This window comes from Hydra vulgaris, chromosome 14, assembly GCF_038396675.1.
Source record: "Hydra vulgaris chromosome 14, alternate assembly HydraT2T_AEP".
Taxonomy (NCBI): domain Eukaryota; kingdom Metazoa; phylum Cnidaria; class Hydrozoa; order Anthoathecata; family Hydridae; genus Hydra; species Hydra vulgaris.
The window spans coordinates 13,864,879-13,881,365 of NC_088933.1; positions in this window are offsets into that span (position 1 = coordinate 13,864,879).

The following is a 16,487-nucleotide window of genomic DNA, read 5'->3' on the forward strand; positions in this document are numbered from 1 at the left end:
TACAAAAATAGCTTATGACTAGCAGTAATAAATTACACCAACTATCATAACAAGTATAACAATAAACAATTATAACAACCATTATCATAATATACTATATTGCTTTTTTTCATAAACTCATTTTTTTCATAAACATTAGTGCTTATTTCTAGTTTTTCTTATAGTTCAAGGCTCAATATTGCACCCCATCATTAACTATCCTTATTGTTCAAGACTCAAAATTTATCCTATCAAGCTGATATCTTTTCAGAAATCAAATTGGCTGGAAAAATTTTCAGAGGCCCTAATTTTAGAAATTTCAATAATTATGTGAGTAAAAAAAAAAATTCATTGGGCTTGGTACTTTTATGTGAATAAAATACCAAGCTCCCTGAAGCAATTTATTTAAAATTGAGCAATAGTGCAAACTTTCATCAAATAAAAGCAACATTAACTTCAGTTATTAACAAAATGATGCTCTTCATAATATTTTAATAAAATTGAAACTAATTCAATACAAGATTAAAAAGAACAAAAAATAGTTTGCTTTTGCAAAAAATAGTAATTCTTACAGTTTAAAGATTATAGAAATTAACACATTTTTAGTATAAAATAGATAATACTGAATCTTACATTTGAATCTATTTTAAATAATTTAACAAATAATAAAATAGTTAAAATAATAATAATGATAATAACAATAATAATAGTAATAACAATAATAACAATATTAATAACAATAATAACAACAGTAATAATAACAATAACAACAACAACAACAACAATAATAATAATACTAAAAACTCACACCTTATGAATATACATAGGGACTATGCAATAATCCTAAGGTTTAATATAAAATAAATAGTTTTTTTATTTAATACTTTGATAAAAGCAAAGGTCATTTCCTTGAAATTCAAAAACATACTCATTTTATAACCATCTAATTTCAGATATACTTATAATAAAATTAAGGTATAAATATAAATACAACATTTACTACCCAATATTTGTTATGTAAAAGACGCATAACAAAACTTAACCCTATAATTCCACTTTAATAATTCCACTTCAACGCATTTATAAATCCTCAATCGCAATAATAATTCTACTTCGACGCATTTGTAATAAAATATTCACAATTATTTTTAAGTTTATAAACGAAATTTCAAACTTTCGGCGAATTTAAGAAGCGTATTGTCAGGGTTATATAAGTTAATAAAAATGTAATATTTTATATTAATAGCATTTTAAATTCGGAACTAATACAAATATATGGTTTCCATTGTTTTTTATTTAAATTTGAATACAAAAGTTTTAAAAAATTATTCTTTTTGCCATAAGATAAAAAAAAACACTTTAAGTGTTTTCAGTAATGACTGCTTTGTGCTTTATTTTGTATTCAAGATTTATTTATCTAGGAATAGCAATTTAGTAAAGTGGAGTTTTTGTTTACACTTAGATTCTTTTACAAATAAAGCAGAATTTGAATTCCAAACCGATGAATCTGGAGTCTAGCAACCTACCCTCATGGCCGTAGACAAGTGGGGGCTTGGGGAGGGGGCTATAGCCCCCACTTTTCGATTTGTTGCGCCTTTGATAAGATTTTTATAAGCAATTTGAAAACATTTATATAACCTTCGTTATTTAAGTATCAATAACTAATTTCTTTAATTGCAAAACAACTATAAAAAAATACTTCGCAATTAAATGAATAATAAAAATAAAAATGCCGCAAATATGCAAACTTAAGTAAATAACTGTAAATTTTACGTTACCTTTCGAATAAAAAAAAGAACTCGTTGTATAGAACATGTTACAACGTGGTATTGAACTTGCTACAACTAATAAAAAGTTAATTTGTTCATGTAAGGCAATTTTTTAAATAAATTTGCATTTTCCTTTTTTTATTTAGAGTTTTTTATTTATAGTAACATTATGTAACAATGTGTTATATGATTTACTTCAGTGGTATGTCTTTAAAACGAAAATTGCCTGGTGCGGAAGGGAAGCGTCGTAAACGACTGAAGGAAATTTTGGAAGGGAGAGATACCAACCGCACTATTACTTCTTTCTATGCAAGAACTGTCGTTTCATCAATTTCTCCTAACTTTGCCTTTACCTCTAGTCTTGAAACTACAGCTACTACAGCATTTTTTTTTAGATAACACTTTGAATGCTAATGGTTTAAACAGTACTTTTACTACTGCATCTCTTGCTAACCCTGATACTGCTGCTACTACTTCTTCTTATGCTGGTTCTGTATCCACTGTTATTTCGGCATCATCTTCTAGTTCTGTCTTTAATTTTTCTTATTCGATTACTGACTTAGCCAACAATGATGTCAACTCTGCCTCCACTGTTACAGTCTACCAAAAAAAGCATCTAAGTAATAGTCCGCATCAAAAAAAAAATCTAAGTAATAGTCCGCATCAAAAGTACAAACTGTTTTCATGGTTGCATTACAACAAATGTAACGATACAGTTTTATGCTACAATTGTATCATCTTCAAAATGCAACAAGGATGTTTTCACAAAAACTGGATTTTCTAATTGGAAAAAGGGTTTACAAAAATTCCAGAAACACCAAATACTCTTTTTCATTGAGAAGCCATTAAGAATCTTAAAACTATTTCTTCAACAACTAAAGATATTGGTGAACTTCTCAGCAAAACTCATGCACAGGAAAAAATGGAAAATAGAGCAATGTTAATAATAGTCACAAATATTCAATTTCTCGCCAGACAAGGTATTGCTTTGCGTGGTGATTACAATACAGACAAAGATTATAAAGAATTTAATTCCAACTTTTCTCAATTACTTAATCTCAGAAGCAAAGATAATCCCGCATTGACTAAATAGATAAGAAAGTCGCAAGATAAATTTACGAGTGCAGCTATCTAAAATGAAATTCTGCAGATAATGGGTCTCACTATGCTCAGAAAAATAACATCTAACATTTCTGGAAAATGGTTTACTTTTATGGTAGATGAAACCAAAAATCAGTCTAACACTGAGCAAATGGTGATTTGCTTGCGATATATAATTGAAGATGACTTGGAAGTGCATGGAGTGTTTGTTGGACTTTATAATATGGAAAACACATCTGCTGAAAGTATTACTGCAACTATCAAAGATGTTCTTATGCGGATGAATCTTTCAATTAATAATTGTCGCGGTCAATGTTATGATAGTGCCAGCGTCACGACAAGTTGGAGTTGCAAAGAGAATAAGTGACCTCGAACCCAAAGCACTATATTCCCATTGGTATGGTCACGTTTTGAACTTAGCAGTACAAGATACACTTAAAGCTATCAGTATCATGAAAAATGCTCTGAACACTGTTTATGAATTTACAATTACAAGAGCAGAATCATTTTATTCCATCTCTGAAAACTATGAAGCTCTACAAATTGCTTGGGAAGAAGCTAAATCTGAGACAAAAGACAGCGAGATCGTCGCTCGAATAGGCGGAGTTGCAGCACAAATGGAAAAATTTCATTTCTTGTTTGGAATTGATTTAGGCAAGATTATTTTATGCATGGTAGACAATTTTTCAAAAAGTTTGCAAAAGGTTACATTTTCGGCTAGTGAAGGTCAGGAAGTTGTTGAAAGTACTTCGATTACATTTAAATCTATCCGGTCTAAAAAGTCATTTGAGCTATTTTGGAACCGTATTGAAATCAAAAAAAAATTACTTCAACTAGAAAAACCTGCTTTGCCCTGCCATGCCAAAGTACCTCGTTGTTTTGAAATAGGAACATCGGCATCAGTATTACCTGAATATTCTAGTTATGACTTTTTCAAGAAGATATATTTCGAAGCTATAGAAATGAAAATTGGCAGTATTTAATCTAGATTTGAATAACAAGGATATTTAATGCTTCAAAAGATAGAATCAGTACATATAAATGTTTCATCTGAAGGTAGTTTAACAAATAACGAAGTTCTTGCTTTCTATGCTACAGATTTGAATGCTTCAATACTACATGCACAATTACAAGTTATGGACGAATCCACAACTGAACTATTAGACACTATAAAAAGTCCTTAATTTTGTCAGGTATGACATGAATGGATTTCCTATAAACCTTACTCTTGTTTATTTAATAATTACGACTGTCAGTCTATCTCAAATTGACTAACATATGCACTAAAATGCGTATTTGTATGCTAATATAACACATAATTTTTTGTGTATTACAGAGAAGCAAATGAAGTTGAAAAGGAATCATTATCAGAAATTAGGAAGTTGATAAAACTTATCCTTCTGATACCAGCAACAAACGTCACTAGCGAGAGAGCTTTTAGCACACTAAGAAGAATCAAATCTTGGTTAAGATGCACCATGAACCAAGCACGGTTAAACTGGTGATTGCTGTTAAATATACACACACAAAAAAACTGATGAACTTTACATCATAGATATAGCCAATGATTTTTGTAGCCAAAGTGAAGATAGAAAAACTGTCGACAACTTTGAAAAAAAATTTTAAAACTGCTGTAATGTTTTATAAAATTCTTATACTATATAAAACTTGAAGTTTATAAAAATAGCCAAAATTTGTTTTCTGTTTCTGATCTATATATTAATTTCCGAATCACGTACGCCTTTGTAAATATTATATTTTAAGGTCGGATTTTACTTCATGTTATTAAAAATATTTTTAAGTAATAAATTACTTCAGAAACCTACAAGATATCAATTTAAAAAAGTTAGTGTAATACATACAGTATAGGCATTACTACAGAGTTCCAAAGAGTTTTATTGTTAAGAGACATGTTATTTGCGCCTCTACTCTTCTAGCCCCCTCCAGCCCCCAGATTTAAAAAATTGTCTACGACCATGACCCTCTGCCTTAATACAGTTAACGTGTCATGTTATTTGTACCGGGTCGACTCAGAAAAATCCGGTCAACTTTAAGTTGAAACTATAAAAACTTTTTATTTCAAGCATTTTTAAATTAAATGTATAGTCGTCTACAAATTACGTCACGCGATAGGAGGTAGAGGGTAAGCAATTTTATGACGGTTTGTGAAAGGGGCAGGGAGAATGTTTAATTTTGTAAGGAAACATTTTTTTTTTTTCAAGCCTAAATCATAAACCATCATTTGATAGTTGTAAACTCGACTGGGGCAATTCCAATTTAACTTAAATTGGAATGACTTTTTAAATTGGCCTAAATTTTAGTAGATTAATGTAAACTTCACTCTGTCTAAGGCTGTCAGTTAATGATTAAGACTACTGACGGCCACCCGGGTCATACGTTAGTTATTGCCCGGGTAACATTTTTAATTAACGGGTACCCGTCATTTAATAAGTTTAAAATTTAAAATATTCATTTTTTAAGTTTAAAATCTTTGAAAATATCATTCAAAATGGTCTAGCAAAACTGTTAACACACTTAAAAACATCGGATGGATTTTATAAATACTGGAGACTGCACATTTAAATTTAATAATCGCTTTTTATATCTTCTTCATTAAATAATGGAAATAAAATGGACCATTTTGTTCTGTTATACTTTCACGTGTAGGCATATAAGTAATTCTTTCTTTTATAGATATAGAATTGAAAAATCTGTTTAACTGATTAGCAATAACTTGACAGTCAGTTGATATTTTATTGTTTTCAATTGAAATTGCTCCCATATGGTCATTAGCTTTTATTTTACGATTAACATAAGCATAAATTTGTTTTGGATTATTTTTTAATTCTGTTGCAATTTTTTTTTTCATATTTTTTTTCATTGTAATCTTTAAAAGTTTTTTGAGTAATTTATTTTTTAATTTCTTTTTTAATTTATACTCTTCATTTAGATCTAAATTTTTGATATGAGAAGCTTTGTGAAATGATGATATAAAATAAAATCTTTTGGAATTCTATAAAATAGTTTTTTACAGTTTTTAGATTACTGTAGTTGAAAATCCAATCAAAGCTCATAACGGGTGATGCGGAAGTTATCGGACAAAATAAAAACGTCGATAACTTATTTATAAATAAAAAAACAAACTACTATTATATTTTTTTTAAATAAAGCATTTATCTTTTAATAAAAATATATTTTTTTTTTTATATGAAAAAACACCACCATCTGCAATTCATCTCAATTTTGCTCTGACGCCTTTCATATGCGACTGTAAAAAGTTTAAATCAATTTCTTGTAGTTTTAGTTTAATGCGATCAATCAAAACTTGCTCTGTTGAAGCTTGCCAATCTCCCTCGTAAACCTTCTGTGCCAAATGTCCCCAAAAATTTTCAATTGGTCGTGCTTGAGGCACATTTGGGGGATTGGATTCTTTATCAACGTAATAGACATATTGGTCCATCCAATTAAGAGAATCTTTAGAATAATGAGAACTTGCTAAATCTGTCCAAAATAAATAAAGTCTCCATGATACTTGTGAATAAATGGAAGAAGTCGTTTTTCTAAACATTCATTAATATAGATTGATGAATTGATCGCTACAGCCTTGGAAGTGCGAAACAATGGCTCGGACCACGGTCAGGTATGGCTATCCACATTAATAATTTCTTTGGAAATTTCTCTTTTCCTATAAAACGAACACTTTCTGGGCATATCTTTTTGTTGTTTGTGTAGTATCCAGAATTTCCAGGCATGTTGTCCCCTGCAAAACAAAAATATTTTTCGTCATCGATGAATAGAAGCGATTTTGTGTTATAGAGTTGGTTAACTAGTTTTCGTGCTTCTTTTCTTTGCCTTTATTTGTTGTTCTATAGTGTATTTTGGAGTCTTTTCACGTTTTCTATATTTAATATTCATTTTTTTTAACTGACGACCAATTGTCGATTGATTTACACCGAATTTAATACCTATTTTTCTCTGACTGACCCCTTTTTGATTGTTGACAAGTCTCCTAATTCGGCTTTCTTTTCTCTAGTCCAGGATGTCGGACGACCAGAGTGCTTTCTATTAGAAAACGATTGAACAGTTTCAAGTCTTTATAGGTTATCATATATTGTTCTTCGAGCAAATCCTTCCTTTTCAAAATGATTTACGATTTTTTTTTTTTTAATATTAGGTTTATTTACAAAAAACATTTTTAGTCGCTTTCAAAAAGATTCTCGTTCAGCTGCATTTAATCTCATTTTAAATAATTGTGTTTCAAATAATAAAGTTTATATTTTATAGAACGTTTATGCCTACGAATAAAACCACAAAAACTAATTATTATGCTCAAATAATGAAATTAGGTTCCAAGATACCCAATATTGCACTATTATTACACCAATATTTCTTGCTGCTAGGGTATATATTGGTAGTTACGTGGCAATAGATTGTATCTCGTATTTTTTGCGTTTTTGAAGTTTGTTCCATAAAATGCTCAAAATAGTGTAATCTTTGATGCGGCAAAGAATTTATCTTTAAATAGTTGGAATAAAGAGATAAAAAAAGGTATAACTTATTGACATCTAGAAATATTGTTTTCATTAACATGGCAAAATGCCTTATCTTTAAATGCAACCAAAATTATAATTTAATGAAATACAACCTTATGCCATATAACTACCGATATATTGCTTTATGCTGTGGGCCTTGAACTGGTTGCAGCTTTAGTTGTTAATTTTAATAATTGTATTAATAAATGTGTTTTACCATCTAATTGGCTTTATACAAAAGTCATTCTTATTCCAAAAGTTAAAAACCCGTCTCTTCCAACCGATAACCGACCAATTTCTATCTGCAACATGCGAATCAGTTGAATGTATTCTTGCAAAACACGTTATGTTGTACTACCAAAATAAACTATTATCAAACAGCCGATTGGGTTTTGTTCCTGGAAGAAGTACAATTGATGATATCATAAAATTTATAGATGATTTGGGAAATGACATTAACCGTAGTATCTCACTAACAACTTTTTTATTTAATTTTGCAAAAGCTATCAACCTAGTTGATTATCACGCATAAACTTTATTACATTATTATATTATTATAACTTTATTACATTATTATATCACGCATAAACTTTATTACATTATAATACATTATTATCACGCATAAACTTGAGATTAACATACTGCCTTGGTTATCATACTGGACTCTAAAACGGCTTTGAAATTGTAAACAACAAGTTGTATTTAACAACAAGTCTAAAGGAAAGAGGTACTGGAGTGATACAAAGAAGTGTCCATCTACGTACTAGATATAAAATCTCCTGACTGGCATTATCCACAAGAAATATGCAAATAATATTTTGGCATTCATAATTGGTAAAAAATTTTCACTTCCACAAGAAGTAGCAGGCAGTCCTCAATAGCTTAATACAAAGTTAGTTATATTAGCCATGGTGTGAAGCCTGTCATAAAATTATAGAATTTGCACTATTAATTTTTGTGAACTCAAATCAATATTTATTTCAATAAAAGATTTAAAAGAAATTATATATATATATATATATATATATATACATATATATATATATATATATATATATATATATATATATATATATATATATATATATATATATATATATATATATATATATATATATATATTGTGTCTACACAATGGCTGATCTTGTTTAAAATAATCTGTAAAAAATCTTTATTACAATTATCAGAGAGGTATATATATAACCTAATTTTGGAACACAAGCGAACACTTTTATAAGTATATACAACAAATGATTAACAATGTTTACTATGAGGTAAAATTAGTTTTGGCTGCTACTTCTTGCAACTTTGAGCTCTTTCAAGCTGAAAACACTATGCACAACCCCCTTACTTTGAGGGGTTCTATTATTTAATATTGATGTAAGTTAAAAATGCCGAAAAAGTTGTTGATGAATTCTGTTAATTTTGATAAAATGAGGATAATAAAAATATGTTTAGTCTTAAATTTGAGAACTGACTACGTGTAATAGCTCTACGGCCCTCGTAGCTGACTACGTAGCTGACTACGTGCAATAGCTCTACGGCCTTCTTCTTCGTTTGGAAATAATTAACATTTTGGTTTATATCACTCTATCAAATCTAGATTATTGTTTAGAACAAACATCCATAATACGTCTACATTCAAACGTATTTTAGACGTCTATTATAGGATTATTATACGTATATAAAGCGTTTAGATTTAGTCTAAGTTAACGTATATTAAACTTTTAGATCTTGTCTAATAGTTTCTTTGATTTAGTAAACGTAATAGCAATTTATTTATGTTTTAATATAAATTAAAATTGCGTTATAACTTTTTAACTTTATATATGTAATAAGAACTATATAGGTCATGAAATTTATAAATTAGATTTAGTTATATAAAACCTGGTCGTATTTTTTATATTGTTTATAACTATTATAATATGTTTATTAACTTTTATACTATACTACTTATGCTATACTTTTATATTATAAAACTATATATACAGTTATAAACTTATATAAAACGTTTTCATATAGTGGGCATTCAGAGAAAAAATGTTTGTGCCTATACTTGTTTATGTTTCGATAATTCAAAATAATTAAATGATCAAGCTATTTGCAGTGGAAATTTTATAGTACCAATTTTTACCAAACATTTTTAAAATTTAATCTTATTAGCAGAAAATAAAAGTTTACATTAAGATTAAGTCAAAGATTTCTAATAAAATTATTTAGCTCATAAACAAATATTTTAGATCACTGTTTTCTCTGGTTTATGCATTATCAAAAATCTTCCTTGAATACCATCTACCGCTTGTTCATCTCACACCTGTTTGTGAAACATCATCTTCTACATTCGTATCCTGATATTCTGATTTCGTAACCTGATTTGTAATCGCAAAAAACTAGGGTAAAATAGTTAGCATTTTTAATGTAAATTCATAAATCAAAATTGAAATTAAATAGAACAGCTTTACATATAGAGGATTTTCTGAATGGAAGTTTCTAAAATTTCCTTTACCATTCATGTTTATTTTTGACATTAAAAAATTAGTAACGTCGCGACATAACTTATGCAGTGGTTTTTACTAGCTCTGCTCCACCAATTTTTTTTAGCAAATGTAGCAATCTTTAGCAAAATTACCAAATTAAGCTAAAATGCATCTAAAATAAAAAAATGAATATTTAGTTATTAAACCTCTTGATTGTTGCAAAGATTAATACCTACACAATCATACTAGCGTTTACAAAATGAATTTAAACTGTTTATAAAACTTACGAAAAAAGTTCTTGCAGCAGGACTTTTATAACGAGAGACCAGCTACTCATATTTTTTAACTGCGTCAATGTCGCCGTCAATCATTTCTAAAACATCGGAGTCCACTGATTTGTTGGCATTTAGGAAGGTAGATTCACTCGTTTATTATTTATTTATCAGTCGTTTTGCTTTCAGTTTTTGTAAGAAAGTAAACCTTGAAAACGCATTTAAGTCTAATTTAACTATTTATCCAGTAAAAAATAATTTTTTAATAAATTTTTTATTTCGTTTTAATTATGCCAATTTAAACCGCGTGACTTAAGCTGTTATGTGAATCTTCTGACCACCCAGTGGGCACCGGCAGAGGCGTAGAAAGAATTTTTTGGTGTTCAAGATAGGTAACTTCCAGACATGGAGCAAACTCCAAAGATTTATATGTTTATACTTAAGTCAAATAATGAGGGTTTGCAAAAAATTGCGATGATTTGGGGCTGGGAACAAAAAAGCCCCAAAATTTTTGCCCCCTACCCCAAACGTGAGAGCAACAAATTAATGAAGTATTTTTTGTACTATTCTTAACTAGACTTATATTCATCGATAAATTTTAGATTTCATTTTAAAATATTTTAGCGCTCAAAAATTATGACCATATAAAGTTTAAACCCTAAATTTGAGGGGGTTGCAAACTTTATATGGTAATAATTTTTAAACGCTAATAGATAATACTATGAAACTTAAAATTTATCGATGAATATAAATGTACATTTCAAATCAAGCCCCTATTTTTAGTTAATAATAGGTCGCTAAACGTTTTATCCATTTTTCGACTAAATGTTGACCAATTCTGAACTTATCTGTGTTTAATGAGTACACTAAAAAATGAAATGGCATTTTTGGTTCCACTCCTCATTGTTTTCGAAGGGCGAAAAATATCTTTTACAAACCATATCGAAATCATGATTGATGAAAAGGTGCACACACTTATTTAACACAATTGACTCTAGTCAGTCATGTTTTAGTGTATGTAGCCCATTAGAAATGAAATTGTTATCAATATTCTACTCAGATTCTCCAGTATGGTCTTTCAAGCTGGATAAGATGCTTTAAATTGTTATTGCATATAAAATAAAAATGAAATCTTGGCAAGCAAGATCTTTTGAAGCCAAGAATTCAGTAATAGAGCAAAAGAGTTTACTTCACGTTCTTAGATAAAGCTTTTTGGATTGATAGTAGATCAATCAAGAGCAGGTGGTAGTGGGAACGCTAAGGATAGTTTTTTTTAAATGAAGACGTATTTAGTGAAAATACGGGAGCTGATAAAGAGCTAATTAAAAAACTTTAAAATTTTGGTATTATTGTTTTAAAACTACCAGATATTTTAAATGTTACTTCTGGTACTACATGCCTCAAAATCTGCATAAAATATTAATACATGGATACCTTTTAGTGGAAAAAATGATATTGCCTATTTGTCTTTTGTAAGAGGAAACTCAAGAGGCTTGCAATAACAATTTTAAGAGTTCTCGCAAAGTCCATGCAAGAAAAATAAGTCAATCAAAGTCCAATGAAGATGTAATAAAACGATTGCTGTGCACTTCTGATCCATTGGTGTCCAGTTAAAGAAAAACAGCAGTAAAAAAGAAAAAATATTTCCTTTTTTTTCTCTTTTTTATTAAGTTTTAAAACTTTTATGTTGTCCTGATATATAAATAAGTTATGAGTTCTGTTTTTTTTATTCTAAATTATGTATAGTTTTATTGCATTTAGGGCTGTTAGGAAACAAGTAATAAATTTATGTGTAAAAAAATTGATTATTTAACTAATATAAATTTTAATTAAATATATTGCTATGGTTAATTAGTTTTGCTATGCAAAATTAATAAAGCATAGGTGGTATACCACCTAATTTCGCTCTGCAAAATTAAGGTGGTCCTATACTAATAAAATCAAATTTTTAAAAATGCATTTATTTTTTATGATTTTTATACAAAATATAGTATTTCATATTTAAAGTACAGTTAAAAAAAATTTTTTTTGGGGTCTCGATTTTGGGTCCATGGACCCTAAATATGGACTACGTGCTGCAATAAACAGCCTGTGAACTAATAATGGTATGATCATAAAATTTTCACTGCTTTTTAATATCAGATGATTACACTCTGATATTAAAAAAAACCCTGCCAAAATCAAATAATTTAACAAATTATTTAAGCTTTTGTAAGAAAACCGGTTTATGGCCTAAAAAATAGCTCCCAAAAGGCTTAGAACCTAAACCTTTTTTTCGGAACCAGTTAACTAACATGAATTATTTTGGTAAGGTGAATGTACATATATATAATAAACAACTCCTGAAAACACGAACAGACAATCCAACCACAAGATATTTATCGCAGCGTGTAAGTAACTTATATTTTGAGAAAAACAATAGTTTAAATTTTTAATGAAAAAAATTAAAAATACATATATAAAGGTCAGAAAATTATTGCAAAACAATGTCTTGAGCATTATTGAAAATATAGTAAAAAAGAAAAGTGTGAAAACTTTAATATTTGAAAAAAATTTAATTAAAATAGAATTATTTAATTTATAATAAAAATTTTAATTTTGAAATACAATATACAATAACTATGTTACAAAAAACAATAACTACGTTAACATAAACTTAATTAAAAAACAACAAAACATAAATTCTAAAACACTCCTGCGTCATAAGATCTTTACTTTCATTTACTATATCAGTAAAACCATATTGCACGAAACTATTTTCTTCTTTGTTTTATGGAGTCGAGCAACTTCTTTTTCATCAACTTTATTAATTCTTGGTACGTCTTAGTACAGTACTGAGTAGCAAATGTACGTGATGTAACATTTAAACATTCAAATATGTCTAATATAGCAGAAATTCCATAACTATTTGAAATTACTGCTGATGCAACACTTATTTCTAAAGTGGTACCACCAACAAATACTTCTTTAGGACACTTCATATTTTTATAAAGATCTGCATCGCTATTTTTTCTTGATTCTAATAATGTACACACATTGCATATTTTTGAAAGAACCTGATAGTCAATACATTTCCTTGAGTCACTAGTAAAATAACCTCTTTTTTTTTGCCAAATTCTATCACAAGAAACAACAACATCAGGTACTGAATTAATATCAAAATCATTTTGTTGTATATTGATGTTAAAATATCAAAATTCATTTTCTACATCTTTTATTTTCACATCTGCTACTCTTTAATATATGATATAAATTTTATCTTGAATACCATTAAATGTTTTTATGTTCATTGTAGGAGGTGAGTTCATTAGACCACAAAACTTTTTTAAACCAAAATGACTTCTTATCTCTCTTATGGCAACGACAGATATATAATTAAATTCAAATGGTGACATTCCAGAACCTTGCTTTTCGATCTCTTTGCCAGAATATAAAAACTACTTCCACTTGCACAAAGATTTTTTTAAAATAAATGTTTAAAAATACAACCAATTCTTTCTTTTTCGATAAATCAGTTAAGATTTTAATTAAATTATCATGACATTGTTGACAATGTTTAATAAAAGTAATCAAACTGATTTAAATCAAACTGATTTAAAAATGTCTGTGCCAATAAAAATAAAGCATGAAGGCAATTCCTTTGAATTATTAACTTTTACTAATAATATTATTACTGCTATGTGATAACTTTTTTGAAGAAGTCGATGTCAACATTTTTGATTGAGTTAAATTAGTGATTTTCAAACCATTTGTATTGCAGGCTGTTGATGCTACGGAAAATTAACACTTTAAAACACCTATTTTCTAAAATAAAGAACCTGTTGCTACGGGTGTTGCTAAGGAAAATTTTTAACTTCATCACAAAACTTGCTATTTTATAACATTTTAAAAATCATTTGCTGTAATGAGCTATATATATTTAGAATGAAGAATGTTTAGGTTTCAAGAAAATGTAACTTTTGAAAAATCGATTTTTTTGATTTTTTTTTAGTATAGGACCACCTTAAGTAACCATAGTAACCAAATAGTAAGCCTACTAAGGGGCCTCTACTTTTTTTGGTAAAGGATTTTTTTCGTTTTATTATTTTTTTAAGAAATTTCTTTTGAAATGAGGATTGTGCCCCTCCACTTTGAAATCTGCGTCGTCCTCCATGTATTTTTGCTAAATTGATTTTTTTAAATTAATTTAATTACGAGTTTAGTTTAAAAACTAAACGATTCCACTAGATTCCATGGTAGTTTTAATATTTTCCCATTAATAGGTATATATGAAAGCAGAAAAAATAAAAATCATTTGCCCAAACTTGCCCCAATTAAAATAAGACCTTTCAAATACTTCGGTTTTTTTGTGTGTTTTTTTTTCGTTTTTAATTAAAATTTGCCGTATAAATTAGCGAATATTAGTTCATTGCTTTCATTCATTACACAAATTATACATTTAGTTCCTATTAATAAAAAAACTCATGCTCATGCAAATGGTGCTAATTATCAAACCTCAAAAACCAATTTATGCAACGTTTGATGGCATAGTGCACGTTTTAAAATTAAAACTTGTGTATAAAATAACTTAAAATAGTTCATTGCTTACATTCAACATGAAAAGAATACATTTAGTTCCTATAATTCAAGAGTTAGGAATTAATCATGATAACTTACTCGAGGCTCTTCTACGTGAGTTTTGTAGACTGGAGGGTCTATACTATAAAAGTATTGAAAAACCTGAAATGATAAATCTAAAGAAAACTCTAATAATATTTAAATGTAAATTCCGATCAAAGTTGCGGAAGTATGCAAGAACCTTCTCTAGACTTTTAGAACACGAGCGAACTTGGTTGAACAAAGATATTACTGTTAACAAAAAAAATGTTGCATCAGGTTCAGGTAGAAAGTGCAAGAACTGGGAAGATTTAGGTGATAGAAGCAGAAGATCTAAGGTATTAATAAATAAATTAAATTCAACCCAGTTAAAAAAATAGTTTACAAGCTTAAATATTAAATATTATCTTGTTTAAGGTTGCCAAATTGGCTGAACATCCTGCTGAAGCATTGGCATTAGCTTCAATAAAAAAAGCCACTAGAGATCCTAGCAAAAAAGACATCGTTGATCTTGTGAAAAGTGCTACAAACTCTGAAAAAGATAAAATCAAAAAGATAAATTTTCCGATAAAGATGAAAACCGAAGATGCCTTGAGCTTAAAAATTCAGTGTGACCTTTCTGATGAACAGTATCAAATTATTAGAAATTCATCGATAATACATAATGCAGATATTTATCCTTCATTTCATGAAATTAAGAATGAGAGACACAAATGTTATCCTGAGGGTTTAATTGTGACAGAAACATCTGCTTCAACTTCTCTACCGAGTATGTTTAATCATACTCTGACAAGGATATTAACTTTTACGGAATGCCAAGACTCTATGAGAATGTTTGCTAAAATTGGGGGGAGGTTTAAAGGTCTACTTCATTTTAAAGGTGGTTTTGATGGTGCCTCCAGTCAAAGTGTCTATAAACAAAAATACACTGATACAAATATTGGTGAAGCCCAAGTTAATGAACAAAGTCTTTTCCAGACAGCTGTTGCTCCACTTAAATTAACCATCATGAACAAAAATGTATGGTTAAATAAAAAGCCCTCTAGTACACATTACTGTAGACCCCTCCATCTCCAATATCAAAAAGAAACGGAAGAATTGATAAGTAATGAATATGAACTTTTAAAAGCAGAAATAAATAGACTAGTCAAATTTGAAGTAAAGTTAGAAGTAGAGGAAGGCAAACCGGATACGACTATCACATTTAAGTTCAAACTAGATTTAACCATGTTTGATGGTAAAGTGGTTAATGCCCTCGCTAACACTCTGTCCTCGCAATCATGTAATGTTTGCGGAGCTAAGCCCAGTGAACTTAATAACCCAGCATTGATCAGATCTAAACCAATCAATGAAAAAGCTTTATCTTTGGGTCTTTCTACTCTGCATTGCTGGCTCAGATGTTTTGAATATATTTTACATTTAGGATATAAATTAGACATTAAAAAATACTTTACCAAATCCCCTGCTAAAAAAGCATTAGTAAAAAGTAAAAAAACGAACATTCAACTGAGGTTTAGAGAAGAGCTAAGTCTTATAGTTGATATGCCCAAACAGAGTTTTGGCAACACTAACGATGGAAACGCTGCCAGAAGAGCATTTGAAAATGCTGAAACTTTCGCTGATATAACGGGAGTGGCAGTAGATTTAATTATTAGATTGAGGACAATCCTAATAGTAGTATGCTCCTGTTATGAGTTGAACTCTGAAAGTTTTGGCCAGTATTGCTATGAAACTACAGCTCTTATACTCAAAAACTATTGC